The following is a 23,447-nucleotide window of genomic DNA, read 5'->3' as shown; positions in this document are numbered from 1 at the left end:
TATTTTTCTTAGTGAGTTATTTTCTTTTTCCAATTCAGAAATCCTACTTTCTTGAGATTTTTTTATCTTTTCCAATTCAGAAATCCTACTTTCTTGAGATTTTTTTATCTTTTCCAATTCAGAAATCCTACTTTCCTGTGATTTTTTAACCTTTTCTAATTCACAAATTTTGTTTCCCTGCACCTCCTGTGAATTCTTTATTTTTTCCAACTCAAATTTCAGGACGTTGTTATTATCTATCATAGCTTCTCTTTCCTTTCCCCATTTTTCTTCAAACTCTCTTAACTTTTTAATAGTCTCTTCTAGGAGAGAGTTATGTGATGGGGGTCAGGTATCATTCCCCTTTAGGGTGTTATCTGGAGACTATCTGGTGTTAGCTTTCTCGGGGTTGGATACCAGCTCTTTCTCTGTATAGAAGGTGTCAATAATTCTCTTCAGCTTCTTACTCATTGTTAAAAATCTGTTGGGTTTTGCCCTTGGGGCAAGAAACTTATTTATGTATTTACCAGCTTCCTCCCAGAATGGAGGTAGAATGCAACAACCCTGTGCCTGAGATAAGAGAGAGCTCTGGGAGAGAGTTCCCCTCTCCCCTCCCCGGAAATGCCTCAGAGGTGGTTAAAACAGCTGCACTGTGAGGAGTGCTCAGTGAAGGACCCCGCTGTGTGGCTTAGCGACTGCCCTGAGGTTTAAAGCTAAACATTGAAAGCGTCACAAACCCCAGCCAATGGATATCAGCAGATGACATGAAAAGCCCCTCTGCTCAAACCAGAAGTGTCTGCCTGGAAACCGAGGTCCCTACTTCAAAGGTTCTGCTTCTCTGGGAGTTCCACTTTTCTGGGAATTCCATTGCTGCTAGAATTCCACTGCCTTAGGCTGAGCCATGCACTATGTGGATTAGAGGCTGCCTCTGGCTGTGTTCCTGCTCAACTATCCCAAGGAGTAGCCCCGGGCAGCAGAAGGCAGCTGCACAGTTGTGCAGAGATTTATTAGGTCACTTCCTGGATTGGAGCGGATTAAGGATCTGACTTTATATTTTAAAGTGGCTTGATTTCTCTTCTGAACTGCTATTTTATAAGCAGAGAAAAGCTAACAGCCTGTGTCAGATTCCTCTATCTTAGTGGCTTCTCTGACCCCAGAGTTCTCCCCAGTCCGATTGGCACAGTGTGCTAGCACCCAGTCCAACCCTCTCTGTGCTGGCCTTTTTTTTTTTTTTTTTCCCTCCCCTGGGAACCGACCTTTTCTGTTGAAATTTCAGATTATCTTCAGCTGGTAAATTGTGCTTCTAATCCTTGTGGTTTCTATCAGTCCAGTGTTATTTTTGAGGCTGATTTAACTAAATGGTAATGAGGGAAGAAGGGAGCGTACAAATTCGTGTGTATCTTCTCCTCCATCTTGGCTCCGCCCCTTACAACAGTTCTTTTGATCCTACTCACTTCACTTAACAATAATTCATTTAAATCTTTCCAGATCTTTCTGAAATCTTTCTGCTGACCATTCTTATAGAATAATAATATCCCCCAACATTCATATAACATATCTTATTCTGTTATGGAATTAAAGGAACACTGGGAAATGAGTGTAAACTCTGAGCATTGTTTTTTTTTTGTTTTGTTTTGTTTTTTGTTTTTGTTTTTGTTTTGTTTTGTTTTGTTTCTCTTCCCAGATTATTTTTACCTTCCGATTATAATCCTTCCTTTATAACAACAACAACAACAAAATTCGGTTCTGCACATATATATATATATATATATATATATATATATATATATATATATATATATATATATATATATATATATATATATATATATTGTACCTAGGATACACTATAAGATATTTAATTTGTATGGGAACGCCTGCCATCTAGGGGAGGGGGTTGAGGGAAGGAGGGGAAAAATTCGGAACAGAAGGGAGTACAAGGGATAATGTTGTAAAAAAAATTACCTATGCATATGTACTGTGAAAGAAAAGGTTATAATTATAAAAATTAATAAAAAAATAACACATCTTATTCAGTATTCCCCAACTAATGGGCATCCATTCAATTTGCAATTCCTTACCACTACAAAAAGGATTGCTACAGACATTTTTGCATATGTGAGTTATTTTCCTTTTTTTATGATCTCTTTGGGAAATAGACCTAGTAGAGACCCAGTAGGATCAAAAAGTATTCACAGTTTGATAGTCCTTTGGGCATAACTTTTTTTAAAAAAGGAGAATTGGTAAAATGGAACAGGATTTTATAACATATCCACAATTAGGAAATAAAATTAAGTGAATAAAAAATACAAGAAAATGTGAAATATCTCATTGGAAAAACAACTGACCTGGAAAACAAATTCAGGAAAGAAAAATTTTAAATTATTGCACTACCTGAAAGTCTTGATTAAAACAAAAAACAAACAAACAAAAAAAATTCCTAGAATTTTAAGAAATTATTAGGGAAAACCTCTCTGCTATCTTAGAACCAGAATGCAAAATAGAAATTGAAAGACAATTGATCATCTCCTGAAAAAGATCCCAAAATGAAATTCCCAAGATTAACATAATCAAATTCCAAAGCTCCCAAATCAAAGAGAAAATATTTCAAATAGACGTAAAGAAGCAATTCTAATATGAAGTGATGGGTAGGATAACAATATTTAGCAGCTACTACATTAAAGTATCTGAAGGCTTAGAATACAATATTTTAGTAGGTAAACTAGGATTACAAACAAAAATCTCTACCAGCATCTATCAGCAGTAAAAATGGATATTTAATGAAATAGAAGATTGGCATTTCTGATGAAAAGACAAGAGGTGAATAGAAAATTTTACTTTCACTTACAATACCCAGGAGAAGTATAAAAATATAAATAGGAAACAGAAATTATAAATTATAAAGGATTATATAAACTGTTTACATTTATATATAGGAAGATGGTACATGTAATTCTCAAGAACTATGTCATTATTAGACTGGTTAGATGGAGTATACATGAACAGTGGTACCTGCAGTGAGTTGACTATGATGGAATGATATAAAAAATAAATAAAATTAATAGGTGAGAAAGAGAGATGTGCTAGGAGAATGGAGAAGGGAGGGATAATATATGATAAATTAATTCACATAAAAAAACAAAAGATCTTTTACAGTAGAGAAGGAAATAGGATGGGGGTTGGAAACAATACTTGAACTGACTCATAAAAATTGGTTCAAAGAGGTAATAATATATATTTAAGTACCGAAATCTATTTTACCCCCATAGGGAAATAAGGATAATAGAAATTGGTGGCTGATGGAAGGGAGAGTGAAATGGTTGGTTAGAAGCAAAAATCTTTTGAAACAGAATAAGATTTTAAAAAAGGGAGAGACCAAGACAAGATCAAAAAGGGTATATGATTTAAATATAGAGGTTGCTCCTGCAAGCAAATCCATGGAAGTGGGGAATAGTTTACCTGTCAGACTTATTGGTAAGGAAAAATTCATGAGAAAACAAGATATGAAGAGCATTACAGTATGAAAAATGGATAACTTTGGTAACATTAAGCTATAAAGGTTTTACACAAATAAAACTAATGCAACCAAGATTGGAAGGAAAACAGAAAACTAAGCAAAAATATTTGTAGCCAGTTTCTCTTATAAAACCTTATTTTGCAAATACAGAGAGAACAGAGTAAAATTTACAAGAATTCAAGTCATTCCTAAATTGATAAATGGTAAAAGGATATGAACAGGCAGTTTTCAGATGAAAAATTTAAAGCTAGCTAAAGCCATATAAAAATGCTCTAAATCACTATTAATTAAAGAAATACAAATTAAAACCTCTTAGGTATACCTCATATTCATCATATTGGCTAACATGGCAGAAAATGACAAATATGGAGGAAATTTGGAAAAATTGAGACACTAATGCACTGTTAGTAGAGTTATGAAATGATCCAACCATGCCAGAGAGCAATTTGGAACTATATCCAAAAAGCTATCATACTGTTCATACTTTTTAACCCAAGAATATCACTATCAGGTCTGTATTTAAAGACATTTATTTAAAAAAAAAAGGACATATGTATAAAATATTTATGGCAGCTCTTTTTGTGTGTGACAAATTTCCCCCACAAACAGAAAAAAAAATTGTGCCTGCAGATGAACATAGTAGACTGGTGAAAAATAATAACCCAAAGATAACTCAAGAAAGACATCAGGTCTGGGATTAACCAGTATAAAGTACAAATACTTCCAGGCTAGCTGCTCAGAAACAGAAAATGGGGATCTTGGGCTTAGCTGGGTGTGGTTGGAACCTCTGCAGGAACCATAGAAACTTTTATCTCCTGGACATTGTATGGAGTTAGAGTCTGAATCTAGGAAAACTGAAAGAATTTCAGCTGATGAAGTACACCAGACCCCACTGTACTGTTGAGATGTGGCCCTGGATAAGAATGAACCAGTATACTAGTGAGTGCAGAGGCAGTAGGGCAGGGACACTGCTGGCTGCTGGCACTTGCAGGAGTGGGGAGCTTTTGGTTTGGGGTTCAAGGTCAAGGGGAGAGCTGAAATAGAGGCACCATCCCCCCATCCCACAATTAGAGGAGCTTACACTAACAATTCTTATTAAAATAAAAATTATCTGGCAAAGAAAAAAGAAGCTAACCATAGAAACTTGTTATGGGAATAGAGAAGACCAGGGTTCATCTTCAGAGGAAAACACTGAAATAAAAAAGCTCCTTGTAACCCAAAAAGTAATATTTTTTAAATTAATTTTATAATTACAAATTTTTTTTGACAGTACATATGCATGAGTAATTTTTTATAGCATTATCCCTTGTATTCATTTTTCCAAATTTACCCCTCCCTCTCTCTATTCCCTCCCCTAGGTGACAGGCAATCCCATACATATTAAATGTGTTACAGTATAACCTAGACACAATATATGTGTGTAAATCCAATTTTCTTGTTGCACATTAAGAATTGGATTCCAAAGGTATAAATAACCTAGGTAAAAAGACAGTAGTGCTACAGTTTACATTCAATTCCCAGTGTTTCTTCTCTGGGTGTAGTTGTTTCTGTCCATCATTGATCAACTGGAAGTGAGTTGGATCTTCTTTATGTGAAGATATCCACTTCCATCAGAATACATCTTCATACAGTATTGTTGTTGAAGTGTATAGTGATCTTCTGGTTCTGCTCATTTCACTCAGCATCAGTTCATGTAAGCTTCTCCAAACCTCTCTGTATTCATCCTGCTGGTCATTTCTTACAGAGCAATAATATTCCATAACCTTCATATACCATAATTTACCCAACCATTCTCCAATTGATGGACATCCATTCATCTTCCAGTTTCTAGCCACTACAAAAAGAGCTTCCACAAACATTTTGGCACATACAGGTCCCTTTCTCAACTTTAGTATTTCTTTGGGATATAAGCCCAGTAGTAGCACTGCTGGATCAAAGGGTATGAACAGTTTGATAACTTTTTGGGCATAGTTCCAAATTGCTCTCCAGAATGGCTGGATTCTTTCACAACTCCACCAACAATGCATTAGTGTCCCAGTTTTCCCACATCCCAACCAACATTCATCATTATTTGTTCCTGTCATCTTAGCCAATCTGACAGGTGTGTAGTGGTATCTCAGAGCTGTCTTAATTTGCATTTCTCTGATCAGTAGAGATTTGGAACACTCTTTCATATGAGTAGAAATTGTTTCTATTTCATCATCTGAAAATTGTCTGTTCATATCCTTTGACCATTTATTAATTGGAGAATGGTTTGATTTCTTATAAATTATGGTCAGTTCTCTATATATTTTGGAAATGAGACCTTTATCAGAACCTTTAATTGTAAAAATATTTTCCCAATTTGTTACTTCCCTTCTAATATTGTTTGCATTAGTTTTGTTTGTACAAAAGCTTTTTAGTTTGATGTAATCAAAATTTTCTATTTTGTGATCAATAATGATCTCTAGTTTTCCTCTGGTCATAAATTCCTTCCTCCTCCACAGGTCTAAGAGGTAGACTATCCTCTGTTCCAAGAATCTATTTATGATCTCACTTTTTATGCCTAAATTATGGACCCATTTTGATCTTTCTTTGGTATATGGTGTTAAGTGTGGGTCCATATCTAATTTCTGCCATACTAATTTCCAGTTTTCCCAACAGTTTTTTTCAAATAATGAATTCTTATCCCAAATGTCGGTATCTCCCAAAAAGTAATATTAAATCACTCCCTGCCCAGAAAGAATTTATAGAAGAACTCAGAAATGACCTTAAAAATCAAATGAGGGACATTGAGGAAAATAAAAAAAGATCAAAGAAATAAAAACCTTCCCCCACCAAAAAAAAAAAAAAAAAAAAAAAAAAAAGATTATGAAAAAAGTTAACCAACTAGAAAAGAAGATGCAGAGTCTTGAATATCAAAATAACTCTTTGAAAATTAGAACTGGGCAAGCTATTAGTGAAGCTATAAGAGACCAATAAATAATAAAACAGAATATAAAGAATGAAAAAAATAGAACAGAATGTGAAGCAACTTATAAGTAAAACAACAGATGTGGAGAACAGATTAAAAGGAGAAAAAAATAAGAATAATGGGACTACTTAAAATCTGTGACTGCCCCCCAAAATTTTTTTTAAAAATTGACACAATAATACAAAACATAATCCAAGAAAATTTTCCTAAAGTGATGAAACATGAAGGGAAAGTAGAAAATTTTAAAAAATCATTGATTATACCTCAAAGAGATTCTTTGTGGAAAATACATTGGAATGTTGCTATCAAATTTCAAAAACCACAGATCAAAGAGAAAATTTTGCAAGATACAAGAAAAAAAAATTCAAATACACTGAAGCTAGAATTAGAATTGTACAAGACTTATCAGCATTCACAGTAAAAGACTTTAGAAACTGGAATCATATACATCAGTAATCAAAAGAACTAGCCCTGCAGCCAAAAATATCATATCCAGCAAAATTATCCATAATGTTGAATGAAAAAAAATGGACATTCAACAAACTTGTAGATTTTCAGCACTTTCTATCAAACCCAACCCCAATGGAAAATTTAACATGTACGAGCCAAGATCAATTTCAAGGAACTTAACATGGACAAATTGTTTTTTACATAGTAATGTATACTATATGTTTAAAATTTACATCAACAATTGGTTAACTGAAAAAAAAAACTGGGGCAAAGTTTAGTATGATCTGACTTTAAAAACCAAAATCATCTAGGAAAGGTAAAAATAGTAATTATGTTATACAAATGAGGTACAGAGGAAGAAAACACATGAAGGTACGGGAAGGGGGAGAAAAACTCATAATTCTGAAAACCTACTTATATCAGAAATGAGTGAAATAGGCAACACTACATAAATAGTATGAAGGGTATAGCACCTTCCAAAATCTATAAAGAAATAAGCTGGAGGGATAGGAGGAGAGGGAAGCAAAGAGTGGAGTTAGAAGATAAGGCGGGAATATATCACTTGGGAGAAGTCAACTAATAGCAAGGCAAGTAAAGGAGCAGAATTAAAACAGAAGAGTTAGCAGAGATATAAAAGAATGAGATATATACAAATGTTACAAAATTAAGGAGTACAATTTATTAGAAAAAAAGGTATATATAGTAATCATTGATCTTAGCAAAGTCAAAATTAAAGATTCAATCAAGAAAGAAATCTACATTATCTGTCAGTCATATTAATATTATTTTAGATACATGTTTACATATGGGTGAATCTGTGTCTAAATATATGTAGATATATATGCTTATTGCTTTATGTATATGTGCATGTAGATATGTATATGCATGCAGGTATGTGGGTGGATATGAATGTATATGTACATAAAGGGGGGAATGGGGTAATGAGGAGGTGAAAGTGGGGTGATGGACATGTGAGTATGTACATATCTATCCCTCTCTATCGCTCTACCTCTATCTACAGATATCTATAGAGATAGAAATAGAGAGATAGAGATAAAGATACCTTTGTTTAACTATATAGCCTGTTTGGGGGAGGTTAGGGGGGATGAAAAGGGGAAAAATAAATAATCTTAAAAAGTGCACAGCAAAGAACAAAAGAACAACCTACAAGGAACAAAGAAAAGATGAACACTTGTAAATTCTTCTACAAATATATATGTATAATTTCTTCAACTGATAAATTTTTGTTATATATTTTGAATCCTCCCTGACGTTCTACTGGGCACATAGCAATATTCTGTTCTTTTTTTTTCTGTTTTTTAAAATTTATTTTAAAATAAAGCATTAAAGGTTAGGGTTTTTTGAACCAGACTTGCACCAAATTTTTCAGTAATTTTCCTTAATATTAGTTGTGACCAGAAAATTCAATTTAGGTGCCTTCTTCATAGAATTGTCAGCCTAAATTGTTACAACCTATCTGTATGAATCTACCATTTTAAGTACACTTAAAATAAATCCAGAAAGGTCATGGCCTTCAAATGAAGATAGTAAATTCCTAGACCTTTAAAGTAAAGGTCAAGGTGGCATTTAGAATGCTTATTTATAAATGAGCTAAAAACTATTCAGAATTAATTATATCCCAAGATTGTAGCCAAAATTCTGGATGTGATGTCCAAATGTTTTAAAACAGTCATTATTGAAAGTACAAAATGCCAACCACTGGCACCATTGCAGAAGCAATTATGGGGCAGAAAGACCTGCACTGCCTGAAATGTCTGAGTAATTTCCTGGAATGCCTTGAGCTCATCTTCTACAAAGACTGATCCTATTTTAATACAGTGAAGGTTTGGGAAAGATTATGACAAACTAAAATAAAAATTTGTTGTCTTCTGGAGATTTTTTATCTTCCCTTCAAAAGAAAAAAGAAATCCCCATAATAATAATTTAAAAAAAGAAGATTCAGAACTGAGAATGCATTCTTGAGAGGTGCCAAGACTATTTCTGTCTCTATAAATGTTTTTAGACTGGTGCTTTGGAATGTATTGAATTCAATTGAATAAAAAATTATCAAATATTTAACGCAAGAACTGTTAAAAAAAAAAAAAAACTAAGCATACAAAGATGAAAAATGGTGCCATCACAACCTTCAAGGACCTTAATCTCTCATTAGAATTAACTGACATGCACAGATATAATCAAATTGATAAGGTCAAAGAACAATCAAATGAGGAGGGATTAAAGGAAGTAGTAATGTTTAACATGGAGAAAAGAAGACAAAAAAATCATAGTCAGTAGTACTTATAGATCTTTAAAAGGACTATCCTATAGAAAAGAGAATAAACTAGTTCTACTTATCCCAAGAGTGCATAATTAAGAATAAAATAATATCATTATGAACGAAAAAAAAAACAAACAAAAACAACTCTAGGTTTGGTGCAATGGAAACAAGCTAACAATAGTAGATTGATCTTTCCTGGAGATATCTGAGTAAAAAAACTAAAGATGCATACTTTGGGAATTTTGTTGTAGATATGATTATTTTTTTATTTATGGTTTTGAATTAAAAATTTCTTCTAAATTCCCTTCTAATGCTGAGCTTCTGCCATTCTCTGAGATCCCAGACAAAAATGTGATAAGGAAATTTTGATAAAGGGGATATCAACTTTTCAGCCTTCATTTTTTTTTTTTTCAATGTGAAAGTAGGTGTAGGTTTTTTTTTGGGAAAGATTTTTTAGTGCCCTTAATAGTTTGGAAAAAAAGACATGGTTTTTGAGAGAAAGATAGAGTTTTAGTTTTAGATTTTTTTTAAGTTTTAAAGATATCTACAGAAACATCCACTTCTAATTGTCTAATAGGTAGTTTATAGATATGAGTTTGAAAGTCAGCAAAAGTGGCTAGAGCTAGTTAAGTAGATTTGAGAATCATAAACATAAAAAATATAATTGAATCTTTGGGAATTAGTGATATCAACAAATAAAATAGGATAGCAGAAAATCAGGCATGACCTGAATGATCATCCAACAAAGGAGAGTGAGGAGGTTAGATAAGTAGGAGAAGAAATAAGAGAATAAATGAATGTCCTAAAAACCTAGCAAGATGAGAATATTAAAGAGAAGGGGTGGTGGACAACAGTCTCAAAAGCTGCAAATAGGTAAAAAATTAAAAATGAGGACTGAGAAAAGGCTTTAGATTTGATAATCAAGAGGTAAGTGTTAACTTTGGAGAAAGCAGTTTTAATTGAATAATTAAAGAGCCAGACTATAAGGAGAGTGAAGAAGAGAGTGAGAAAAGAGTAAGTGGAGGCATATTTTGTAGATAGAATTCTCAAGAAATTTAGACAAAAAAGCTAGGAGAGATATGGAATGATAGCAGAAGAGGATGAATCAATTAAGAAGTTGTTTTTTTTTTTTTTTTTAAGCTGGAGAAAGACATGGACATATTTGTAGGCAGTAGGAAAATAGCCAGTAGATGAGAGAACTAAAGATTTCACCCTTTGAAAGGGCAGAATAATAAAAGGACTTTTGAGGGGAAGTAGTAGGGGGGGGATGGAATGGGATTACTTATACATGTAAAAGAATTAGCCTTGGTAATGAGAAAAGCTACTTCATCATGTGAAACTGGAGTGAAAGGGGAGATAGTGACAGAAGATAACTGGATGATGCGAGTAAAGTAAGGTGTAAGGAAGAGGCAGCTCTCCACGAAGAAATTTTTTTTTTCTGGTAAAATGTGAGGAAAGGTTCTCAGCTGCAAAAATGAGGGGACGGAGAGTTATGGGATATTTGATAAGGTATGAAAAGTTTTGAAAGTACCTCTGTAGTGAGTGAGATAATAAGTGATTTAGGAAAGAATAAAATAGTTTCCTAACAGTAGTGAAGATCTGGCTGAGGTTATATAATATTAATTTACAGTGTATTCAGTCAGGATGGCACCCTGATTTTCTCTACCTTTGTTCAGAAACACAGGTATAGGCTCAAAGGTAGCAGATGGTGAGAATAATCCAAGGCTAAGTATTGACAGGGTACAATCTGTGATATTATCATGGTCCAAAAGACTCAAGAGAAATGGACAGTATAGAGTTGAACTGGCTCATCAAAGATTCAAGATGAGAAAATAGAAGTATGTAACTAGTGCAAGATGATGACCCAAGAGAATACAAAAGAATTGAGGGATTGGAGGTCATACTGTGGACAAAGAGCAGAATTTGGTAAGGAAAGGCAGAATGGAATGCCAAAGATTGTGATCAGATAAGGGCTTTTCAAAGTTAATGAATGTGTAAAGGATGCATTTAGGGTGATAACAAGATTAAGAGTATGGCCATATTTGTGTGTAGCTGAAAAAATGTCAAGGCAAATGAATGAGTTGAGGAAATGGACATTTAGAGGGTTTGAGGGAGTATAAATATTCATTATGAAGTTAGATTAGATAGATAGATACTTACATATATATACACAGGTAGGTAGAATTAGATAGATAGATAGATAGATAGATAGATAGATAGATAGATAGATAGATAGATAGAAAGAAATCCCCTGGTATGAGGATAAGATTTGAGGAGACAAGAAAGATTGTGAGACAGTCCTCTATTCATTGAGGAAGAAATAGTAGTATCCTAGAGATCAGTAGACAGCTACTAAGATTTTGATTGGGTGATAAGTGTGAATTGTGTGAATCTTCAAAAAAGGGGAGATTACTAGGTGGCAGGAGGACTATCTGGAAGTGACAGACAAATAGAAAGCAAGGAGGATTCCAACTCTCTCACCTCAATCAGTGTGTCAGGGGAATGTGCTGGAAAGTATAACCAGAGAGGCTTTCAGTAAGAAGCTTTTCGGAAACACCAAAATGTATTTTCAAGTTAAGATCTTTAGGGGTTTAATTTTATCTGTGCTCTTTTCATGAAAAGTGTAAAATTCCCTTACCTAAACTGAGCTTCTGGGAGCTCTGATCCAAAGCCACTTTACTGAGCAGCTTTTGAGTAAGCCTTTGAATTGTATGTTTTCTCTCTTTTGTATGCAAAAGGCCCACAAAAGCCTCAAAACAACATTGCATTCATGACTACATTGGCAGAGGTTTTCTCCTCCTTTTGGCAGGCATTCTTTCTCTCTGGGGTTCTTACAGAACTCAGGCCAAACTTATTCAGTTTGGTTAGTCTGTGTTTATGAAACAAGCTTATCTTCCAGAAAGAACATATGGTTCTCAGGCAGAGGAATCACTCAAAGCTTGAGACCAGTTAGCTTTTGCATTAACTGGGAACTGCCTGGTTTCAGCAACTTTAGTTTGAGTATCAGACAGGAAACAATGTCCAGGATTATAAAATTCTACAACCACTGGAGCTGGAAGGGAACTTAGAGATCAAGTACTGCAATTCCATTTTTCAGAAAAGAAAACAAGTGAGTCTAGGAGGGGAAAAAAGTGATAGACTAGAGATAACAGTTAATATAAGGCATCACATATTACCTTTTATTACTGGAATTTTCTTAAACTTAAAACTTCCCTGTTCTATATTTTGCTCAGGATAGTCCAATCCCTTTTATATCTCTGAACGACTGACATCAGAATTGGGAAAATCAATCACCTAAACTTGAAAGACCTTAATCATTCCTCCAAGACCCATAGTCTTGCTTGTATTTCCAGAATGCCTCCTATACTATTCTATGTAGACTTTCCTAGCATATTTACAGTTTCTGCCCTTTTTCTTAGGTTTGAACCTTCAGTTTAATTTATTATCCTACAGTGAATGGAATATTCAAGAAAGACTAGTACCTTTGATGTGAGGGCTTGCTGAAACCTTTTCAAAGCTCTTCATGTACTTTTGATTTCTACCTGCCCCAAACTTTCACCTGTGGTTCTGAGAAGCTATGACTTGCACAGCAGCCACTCAGGTAAAACTATGTTGGCAGAAGGACCAAAGGAGGGTGAGGTTAAATGCACATTTAAAGAAATGTCTATTCTAAGCATATGAAAACTCCCCCTGGTGAAATGAGTAGATGAAAACAATTTGTTCCCATCACTATGAGGACAGCTGCAGCAGGGGCTATGGAGTGCTTGGAGCTTGGTCAGATATAGAGAGGCCTAGGTTATCCACTTGATGGAGAATGGCTTCTAAGGGAAACAGCAGTAAGGAGGTCCCCCTGACCTTAAGAGTTCTTATGTTTCTAACAATATGCCAATGATTCTAAAGTCTTCTGGCTTTAGAACCAGTGATTCCAAGATACCCCTGATCTTAGAGTACTATTATTATAACAACTTGTCCATTAATGATTCTAAAATCTTCTGGCCTTTCACTATTCCTACAAACATTACTGATGGACAGACAGATAATCTATTGGTCAATGATAACCAAGTTCCTGAGACAGTAGTGACTAGACCACTCCTCAGACCTATCTGAAAGCTATAGAATTAGCAAATAAGTAACATGAAGCTCTGGTCTAACTGTCCTATAAATCTATCTTCTAGCTCTTGGTTCTTTGCTAAATTATTTTGGAGCTTAGCTAGTTTCAATTGGCACTACAATTCCAATAAACTTTGTACCTTGGCTTGGATATGGGTTCAAGCCTGCAAATTTTTTTGAGATACTTCACAGCACCAGTTTGTGACTTCAACTTTTTGGGGTCCCTTTTGAACCTCAACACGTTGAATTCTAGGACATTGCCAGTCATCTTGACTTTTCTCTTGCCACTGGACTTTGATGTCTCAGGAAGAGAGACCATAACTGACAACTTTGTGCAACTTTGCCTCACTTTAATCCCATTCATGTGCAAGTCAGGACATCACACTGTGTGATGTCATTGGTTCTCTTTGAAAATGAAAAATGAACAGCAACATTGTTCTGGTATGCAACTACTTTCTTTCAGATTAGGAAGATCATAGAGTTGAGGGTAAAAGCATGTCCAAGGTTATAACAGCACCATCACTGAAGTTCCTTACTCTTTCAGCTGTGACCCTAATGCCAATATATTTTCAATGACTGACCACAGACCTTTTGTTTAGATCCTTCCCTTGTTGTTCTTGTCTTGCCTCTTCTGCCTTGATTGCCTAAGTGTCTCCTTAACTTTTAACTCTTTGAAAACTTAAGTTCTATTGAGATTCCTCAATTCCATAGAGAAACATGAGATAAAATATACATAAAATAAAAGTCATTTCCTTTCAGCAGTATTGGGCAGTGTGACTCCTTTATAGAATTTGCATTAATACACCATAGTGAGACATAACAATATATCTGTATTCTTATTTTATGCCCATTTCATTCCAGAAATGTTTTCATAGCTTCCCAAGATGAAACAACACAGCAATTATGGCTGAATGTGTCCCTCTTTCTGTCTCTGTCTCCCTCACTCCCTTCTTTTTCCCCCCTCCTCTCTCCCTCTCTCTCTCTCTCTCTCTCTCTCTCTCTCTCTCTGTCTCTCTCTCTCTCTCTCTCTCTCTCTCTCTCTCTCTCTCTCTCTCTCTCTCTGTCTCTCTCTCTCTCTCTCTCTCTCTCTCTCTCTCTCTCTCTCTCTCTCTTTCACACACACACACACACACACACACACACACACACACACACACACACATCATGCTGTCTATCTGACTCACACATTCCCTAAAGGCAAAGAAAATGTTTTTAAAAGGACTTTCCTGGTAGTTCTGTGTAGGAGAACATCGTCTTCTCCACTGCCATGAAGGTTATAGGGTATAGTAGCTATTTGCACTCAGTGTTAGCATAACTATGGTGAAGAAAAATCATTATTTGGATAAACTTCAGTAAGAGCCAACAAAGTGATAATGCCAGTAGGTCTATTAAATAACTGTCCACAATGGAATTTAGTAACCAGAATAGGCAATAATATCTACAACACAGCTTAAAATAGAATGCTTCCTAATTTTATTACTGATAATGAATTAATTGACCATGGCTAATCAAGAAGTGGATCTATGAATCTTAATCAATTTCACTTTGGGTTGTTGTTGTTTTTCTCCATATATAGTCTTCTGAGCCTATCTGTACACAGATCTTAAGACAGAAAATAATAGAATATTTCCTCTTCTGGCTCTTTCCTCTAAAATGTAGCTTTTAAGAGTCAAGTCCAGCCATGTCTTTGCTTTTCACACTGAGAAATTCCTACTCCTAGGCTTTGCCTCTAACTATACTCCTGCAGAGTGCTTTTACTGTTTATGGTTGAAAGGATAGCTATCTTTTTGCTTCAAGTGTGTTTTTTATATTCACCATGCTATTAAGATTGATTTCTAGTCCATTTTGCTTTTTTTCATATGTTGTCCTGTTGCTTACGATGGATTTGTGTGTTCAACTATGTGTCAGTATATTCTTTCCTCTTTGAACCAATTAAATGACAGTAAATATTAACCACTCCTCTCCATTTTCAATTCCTTCATATAAGCTCTTCCTTGAATATCCCATTTATGTGACAAAATTTTCTTAATTCTTTCTCTCTTCCTTAGTGTATCCCTCTTTTCCACTCTTTCATTCTTCTTATGTGATCATCTGTATAAAATAGAATCACATTTATACCCTGTATGTAACTAGGCTCCCGCTAACAGTTCTATTGCTAATAAAATTCTGAGATTATAGATATCATCTTCCCATATAGAAATGTAGTTTGACCTTTCTTAACCCCTTATGATTACTTGCTTATGTTTACCTTTTTATTTTTGAGTCCTTTTAAATGAAAAATTTTCTCTTTAATTCTTGTTTGTTTTTTTTTTTTTAATCAGGTATGCTTGAAATCCTGTATTTCATTGAATTACCATTCTTTGACCAACTGAATTATACTGTTTTGCTGAGTAAATTATTCTTAATTATAATTCTAGCACCTTTGCTTTCTACAGTACAATATTCCAAGTTTTGTCTCTTAATAGTGGTTGTTGATAAATTTTGCATGATTCTAACTATGATTGCCTCATATTTCAATTATTTTTTTTCTAAATGTTTGCATATTTTCCTCTTAAGCCAGAAGTTCTGGGTTTGGGATACTATTTTTTTTCTAGGAGTTTTTAATTTGGAATTTTTTTCAGGAGGTGACCAATGCATTTTTTCAATTTTCTACTTTTTCTTCTGATTATAAAATAGCTTGGCCATTGTCATTTATAATTTCTTTAAATATTATGTCTGTGTTCTTCTTTTGTTCATGACTATCAGTACCATGATTCTGAGATTGTCTATCCCATCCTACCCCCAATCTATTTTTGAGCCCAATTGTTTTTCCTATGAGATATTTCACTTTATCTATAAATTTTTTACCTTTTGATTTTGTTTTATTGTTTCTTAATTTCTTGGACAATTCTAGTTTTAAATAATTATTTTCTTCAATATTTTTGCTCCATTTTTTATCAACCTGTTACTTTTCTTTTCATGGTTTTCTTCTATAATTCTCACTCCCCCCCCCCAGTTTTCCTCTACTGCCCTTATAATTTTTAATCATTTTCTTTATCCTAAGAGTTTTTGTTGGATTTTTATGCAATCTGTATTTTTTCTTTGAGGTTTTGCTTTTGAAATTTTATAAGTTATTGCCTTTTTCTGTGTTTTCATCTTGAGTTTCACTGTCACTAAAATGGGTTATTAAACTCACATCCTTTCCTTACTTCTGTTCACTTTTCATTCCACTTCTTCTTTTTGGGATTCAAGTCAGTGTTGGGTTCTGCCTTGATGGAGGAGGACAGTGAAATGTGTAGTCTGAATGTCTTTTAAGTCTATTTGCTCCTTTCCCAGTTCATTCTGGTACTTCCAATTTTTTGTAATCCAAGAACAGATCTGCTCCTTAGTCCCCTTAGTCTGCATTTCTGCAAATTCCTGACCAGTCCTATTAACTTCTATATGGTTAAGTTTCTGTAGTCTATTGCTAGACTCAGTTGCAGTTAGCTATCTCAGAGATTCTGTAGGTTCAGAGTGACTAAATTATTCACTCCCTCTTGATTGGGTTCTCCTGGCCTGGTTTATTTGACTTCAGCCTTATGTTTCAAGCTAATGATTAGAAGTGAATCCTCCCTCTGATTCTGGGCTATGTTTTTGAAATTTGTTCCTTTTTCCTTTTATAACTAGAGCCTTGGCTTCCTTATGACCATGAATGTTCATTTCCATTTTGGAACTGGCCAGGAACTGGGTAATTGGTGACAGAGCTGCCAGATGGCATCTGTTGTTGTGCTCAGTATTATTACGGAGTCTGTTTTGATTGCTCTCTAGCCAAATACTCAGTTCCCTTTACCATCACTTGGTGCTGGATGGTTTCCTGCTGCTGCTGCCACAGTGGCATGTTGCCATTTCTACTTGCTACCATGCTGCCCCTGACCAGCTCCCAACTCAATGATCACAGACTTCTCTGTCCATGTTGCTAAGCTTCCCTGGAATGGAAAATGACTCCCTGTGACTTTTTTTGCTTTCCCAATAAAATTTCCAATTTCCCAATAAAAGTTGATTTGGTTCATCTCCTATAATTGAAGAAATTAAGAAGGAATTAAGGGGAAATTACTCCCTTTTATTCCAAAATCTTGATTCTAGGCCTCAAATCCCTGTAAATTTCTATCTCAATGCCCACAAAACATCCATATTTATTCACAATTTATCTTTAATTAATATTGCTATCTTTTTATAAGTCTTAAAACATTAAATCATCACCACTAACAATAATAATAACTGTTATCTTGCACTTGACATGAGTCAGGTGTTTTATAAATATTAACATTTCCCATGTATCCAAATGATGGGACCCCTGCACCCTATGAAGATACACATGTTCATGGATGGACACCATTCCATTGATATGTACAGTGATGGTCTCCATCCCTCCTACCCTACTGCTGACCATGTGTTAGCTCTTTGCTCATGGTATCATTCTTGATCCGTAAGTGGCTAACTCCAGGTGAAGGACTGAGGCAGAAAATGCCTGAAAGGAGGACCAAGCTGGATGGCTGGGACTTCACTCTCCAACACCCATAAGAGGTTCTCCTCTTCAGGGTTTTTATTAATTTTTAGTTCTCTTACCATGTCTTTGTGCGCTCAAGCACACGCGCACGCACGTGTGTGTGTGTGTGTGTCTGTGTGTGTGTGTGTGTGTGTGTGTGTGTGTGTGTCTGTGTGTGCATGTGCTGTTGGATCTAGGGTCTTATATCCTATCCCTCTTCAACACCCCCCCCAACCTTGTTCCATAGTGGTTTCCTTTCCTCCCCTGGCGACTGAACCTTTTAGATAGATAGATATGCATGTATACTATACACACACATATATAATGTGCATGTATGTATATATGCATATACTACTTCTCCATTAGTGCACAACAATGAGCTGCCCCTGGTTCAATCACTCAAGCACCTTTTCCCCTTTCGAAACTCCCAGTACAGGTAATCTAGAACCTGGGGAGGCTTTGGTTTCTAATGATTTCTGAATTTGTTTTTTCCAGTCTTCTTCTAATCCCCAGTTCAGAGTTTAGAATTAAAACTTCAGAAAGTCAGTTTCTCTATTACAAAAATGGGAAAATAAAGGGAGAGACCACATGAAATTGGCTGAGAGAGAAGTAGAGTTAATTTCTTAATTTGAGAGACTTCCAGCTTCTCTCTGTAAGGTGCTAAATTGCCTTTTTACCTGATAAGGAGAGCTCAGTGTATTTTCCTTTCCATTCCCCTACCTCCCCATATAACCACTCTGACCCTGGAGAAGCAACTCATACCCTTAATAGACCTTCTCTGGTGAGAAGAGGATTTCTTTTCTCTTCTTGTTTAATTCCCCACTGCCCTGCTTGAGAATAGTAGGGGAAGCTGAGGGGAACAAGAACTGAGAGTTTTTTTTTTATAATCTCTGTATGTTTTTGGTTATTAGTTGTTAATTTTTTAATAGACCAAAACAAAGAATAAAAATAATGAATATAAAAATAAATAAATATTACTGTTTCATTTCATCCTCACAACACACACACACATACACACACACACACACACACACACACACACACACACACCACCATTTTACAGATGAGGAAAATGAGATATAGATGAAGTGATTTGTTCCATAGGGAATAAATGTCTGAGGTTTGATTTTAAATCAGGTCTTCCTAATTTCCAGTGCTCTATCAACTGTGCCACCTAACTGTCCTCAATATGGCATGATGAAACTGTGTTATATGATCAAACTAATAGGCAAGTTTAGAGGAAATACATATGTTTTAAGCAAACTCACATAGCTTAAGAGGGAACATCTAAGGGAACACATAAGAGAAGGCAAGGTAACAAGGAAATGACATTAAACAATTGATAACAATTTACCAATCTCCTGCACTGGGCTAGAACTAATACCAAACAGAACAAGTAAGGAAGACAGCCAATGATGTAAAAAGAAAAGTTTCACCATCTTGATGTTTAGGTTATGGCAAAGGGAAAAGCTTTCACAGTGTTCCTGTGAAAAGGTCCTCTGAGTACTTAAAAATCCTTTCAACATGCTCTCACTGGGCCTCCCAGGCCCATCTTTCATTTGTTACAAGTTCTCTGGCTGCTTAGGGAAAAAAAGAAATAATAGGGTCTCAGTTAAAAGGGTCTCATTGGTTTTCTGTCTCTGAGAACAGACATAAAGGCTCCAATCAACTAAGAAACTGGAAATAACCACTTCAGGAATACACCACTTCAAATAAAAGTATTTCCCCAGAAAGAAGAACAAGAGGAAACATGGAGGACACCCAGCCACTAAGTAGGAGAAAGGGTCATGGCAAAGCTATTGGGATAAAGGGTAAAAAAAGACAAGAAAAAAAGTTATTTAAGATGACCACTTTCAAGGAATTTCTCACTACCACATATTTGTTTTTCCTTTTCTTGTATACCACTGTTGCATTTAATATCTGCCACTTCCTTTTTCATGGGAAGAGTTTGGTGTAAGAAAACATACTTACATCTACCTGTGAGGAAATGTAATCAATCTCACAAAAGAAATGTTGAAAAGAGAAACAAACTGTTATGGAGACTAGATAAATAACTGCCTTTAAGATTAATATACTAAAAAAACATTTTTGAAGTCAGAACAATGACTGAGGTAATGGTACCTATAGGACATTGCAGTATGTCTTCTCATTTTCATGTGGCTGCTCTTAGAGTTCTGAAGCTTACAATTGACACAATTATAAATCAAATAACTATTTTGGGACTACAGGAAAATTATTTAAGTATTGTTTGGTGCATACTTAACAGGAAGATGGATAGCTTGAGCTTTATCTCATGAAGTAAAGATGAATCATTGACAAACAGGAAGCAAGTTTTGAAGCATTACATGTTGTCAGAAGCATTACATGTTGTGAAGATAAAGCCATATAAATAAAACATAGAAAAACAGAAGAAAAAGAACAAGAGTAAGCTAAGCACGGATGAAGACACATATGAAGCACCATCTATAAGGTATAGCCTAAAGGAAGGTATCTCTCTTTGACATGGGAGCCTGTGGTGCCCACTCCTACCTTCTCTGGTTTAAAAAGAAAAACCAAAGTATGACAGATTTTGTCTTTGACTTTTCTGTCAAAATAAGCTCAGGGATGATTGGACAAATTTAAACCCTCCTCTATGTGAAGTCTGAAGAAATTTGCAATTCTTGAACTTATGAGAACTGCTTTTTAGTCTAAACCCTATTAAGGTTGATTGTAATCAAAAATAACTTTATTAATTCAAGGGCTAAAAGGAAAAAGTATAAAACAAATAGCTTTGCCCAGCAAAAGGAATAGTAAGGATCAGAAGGAAAGGAAATAGGAGAGAATCAGCTCCATGTGGTACAAATTGTTGCTGGAGAAACAAAGGAGTGGAGCCCTAATGGCAAAGTACAAGCTGAGACCCAGTTGAACTCACCCAACATTCCCTTCCAAACAAAATTAAAATAATACCTCAAATCAAATTTTGGAGTAGCAAATACATTAAAAAAATCAGAAGAGGACATTGTTCCATCCTAAGATAACTTAGGAAGTCCACAGGAGAAGTACGTAGCAAACAGGTGGGCATAGGCCCAGAGAATGTCAGGAGTGCCAGCAATCAGTCTGAAAAGCAGCCCCAAAAGAAGGACAGAAAGAGTAGCAACAGCTCTAGCAGAGGCTTTGGGAGTTCTCAGCCTAGACACAGCAAGGGGTTTGGACAGTTGATCAGGTAGATATTACAGCAAAAATGATCTTGACCACAAAAAATATTAGATGAGAAGGAAAGCCAAGTCATAAACTTGAAAGAAGAAAACAATATAAAAAGAGCTACAAGAAAAACATAAAAATTGCTAATTGGACCCAAAACCAGCAAGAGTATTTAGAATAGTTAAAGAAAGATATGAGACTGGTAGAGAAAAAATTGGGAAAAATAAATAAGAGTGGTGCAAGAAAATTATGAAAAAAAAAAGAGTCAACAGCTAAGTAAAAGAGACACAAAAATATATTGAAGAAAATAAAACCTTATAAAATAGAACAGACCCATTGCTGTACCAGACCTAAAACTATATTACAAACCAGCAGTCATCAAAATCATTTGTCTAAGAAATAGAGTAGTCAATCAGTGGAATAGTTAGGTTGATAAGATACAATAGTCAATGCTTATAATGATCTAGTGTTTGATAAACCTAATGACCCCAACTTCTAGGATAAGAACTCACTATTTGACCAAAAAATGCTGGGAAAATTGGAAATTAATATGGCAGAAATTAGACACTGATTCACATCTAACACCCTATATCAAAAAAAGGTCAAAATGGGTTCATGATTTAGACATAAAGATTGATACTATAAACAAATTAGAAAAGCAAATGACGGCTCTCTCACTGATTGGCTGTGTGTGTGACCTCAAAGGCCCTTTATAAGCCCACGCAGACAGCAGTCACTCTCTTTAACCTGGCACTCTTTTACCTGGCTCCCTATCCTGAGGCCAAGCCAAGCCAAGCTGATGGATAGCCAAGAGAAGTAAGAAGTTTGGTAGTGAACACATGGGTCTTCAGACCAGGTGTTCACTAGGGAACCAACAAGTCAGGGCATTATGAGAGTAGGTATAATAAAGGCTTTTAAGATCATATGTGGCTGAATCCAACCATTCTGGAGAGCAATCTGGAATTATGCTCAAAAAGTTATCAAAATGTGCATACCCTTTGATCCAGCAGTGCTACTACTGGGCTTATATCCCAAGGAAATACTAAAGAAGGAAAAGGGACCTGTATGTGCCAAAATGTTTATGGCAGCCTTTTTTTATGCATGAGTAAGTTTTTTTTAATAACATTATCCCTTGTATTCATGGCAGCCCTTTTTGTAGTGGCTAGAAACTGGAAAATGAATGGATGCCCATCAATTGGAGAATGGTTGGGTAAATTGTGGTATATGAAGGTTAGGGAATATTATTGTTCTGTAAGAAATGACCAACAGGAGGAATACAGAGAGGCTTGGAGAGACTTACATCAACTGATGCTGAGTGAAACAAGCAGGACTAGGAGATCATTACACACTTCAACAATGATACTGTACGAGGATGTATTCTGATGGAAGTGGAAATCTTCAACATAGATAAGATCTAATCCAGTTCCAATTGATCAGTGATGGACAGAATCAGCTACACCCAGAAAAGGAACACTGGGAAATTAGTATAAACTGTGAGCATTATTATTATTTTTTTGTTTTTGTTTTTCTTCCCAGATTATTTTTACCTTCGGAATACAATTCTTCCTTTGCAACAATAACAACAACAAAATTCGGTTCTGCACATATATATTGTACCTAAGATATACTATAAGATATTTAATATGTATGGGAATGCCTGCCATCTAGGGGAGGGGGTGGAGGGAAGGAGGGGAAAAATTCGGAACAGAAGGGAGCACAAGGGATAATGTTGTTTAAAAAAATTACCTATGCATATGTACTGTCAAAAAATGTTATAATTATAAAAATTAATAAAAAAAAAGATTACATGTGGCTGTTCTTGAGTGTGCTACCGGTTATTAAACTACTATTCAAGAAATTGTGGCCAGAGACCTTTGAAGGCCTCAGAGGAGGTGAGCCTGGTAGAGTTGACACTGCAAAGGTGAGTGGTCAAAGGTACTCTGTTGGGTCTAGGACAGACTAGTAATTGTTACTGCCAGGAGGGCATGTTACATCCAAAGGTTCTGATAAAGGCCTCATTTCTAAAATATATAGAGAATTGACTCAAATTCATAAGAATTTAAGCCATTTTCTAACTGATAAAGTATATGAACAGACAGTTTTCAGTTGAAGAAATTAAAATCATTTCTATTCATGACAAAATGCTCTATATCACTACTGATAAGAGAAATGCAAATTGAGACAACTTTGAGGTACCACTACACATCTCTCAGATTGACTAAGATAACAAAAAAATTATCACTGTGTCTATACAGAGATCATAAAAAAGGGAAAAGACATGTATAAAAATTTTTGCAGCAGCCCTTTGTGTAGATTATTGTTGCCAGTTCCAATGATCTTGTGATGAAGAGAGCCATCTATACCCAGAAAGAGGACTGTGAAAATTGAATGTGAATCACAACATAACATTCTCACTCTTTTTGGTGATGTTGACTTACATTTTATTTTTCTCAATCATTTTCTTTTCTTTTTGATT

This window comes from Sminthopsis crassicaudata, chromosome 5 (genome assembly GCF_048593235.1).
Source record: "Sminthopsis crassicaudata isolate SCR6 chromosome 5, ASM4859323v1, whole genome shotgun sequence".
In the NCBI taxonomy this organism is placed as follows: Eukaryota; Metazoa; Chordata; class Mammalia; order Dasyuromorphia; family Dasyuridae; genus Sminthopsis; species Sminthopsis crassicaudata.
The sequence above is the reverse complement of the archived record's forward strand: the minus strand, read 5'-3'. Positions refer to the sequence as shown.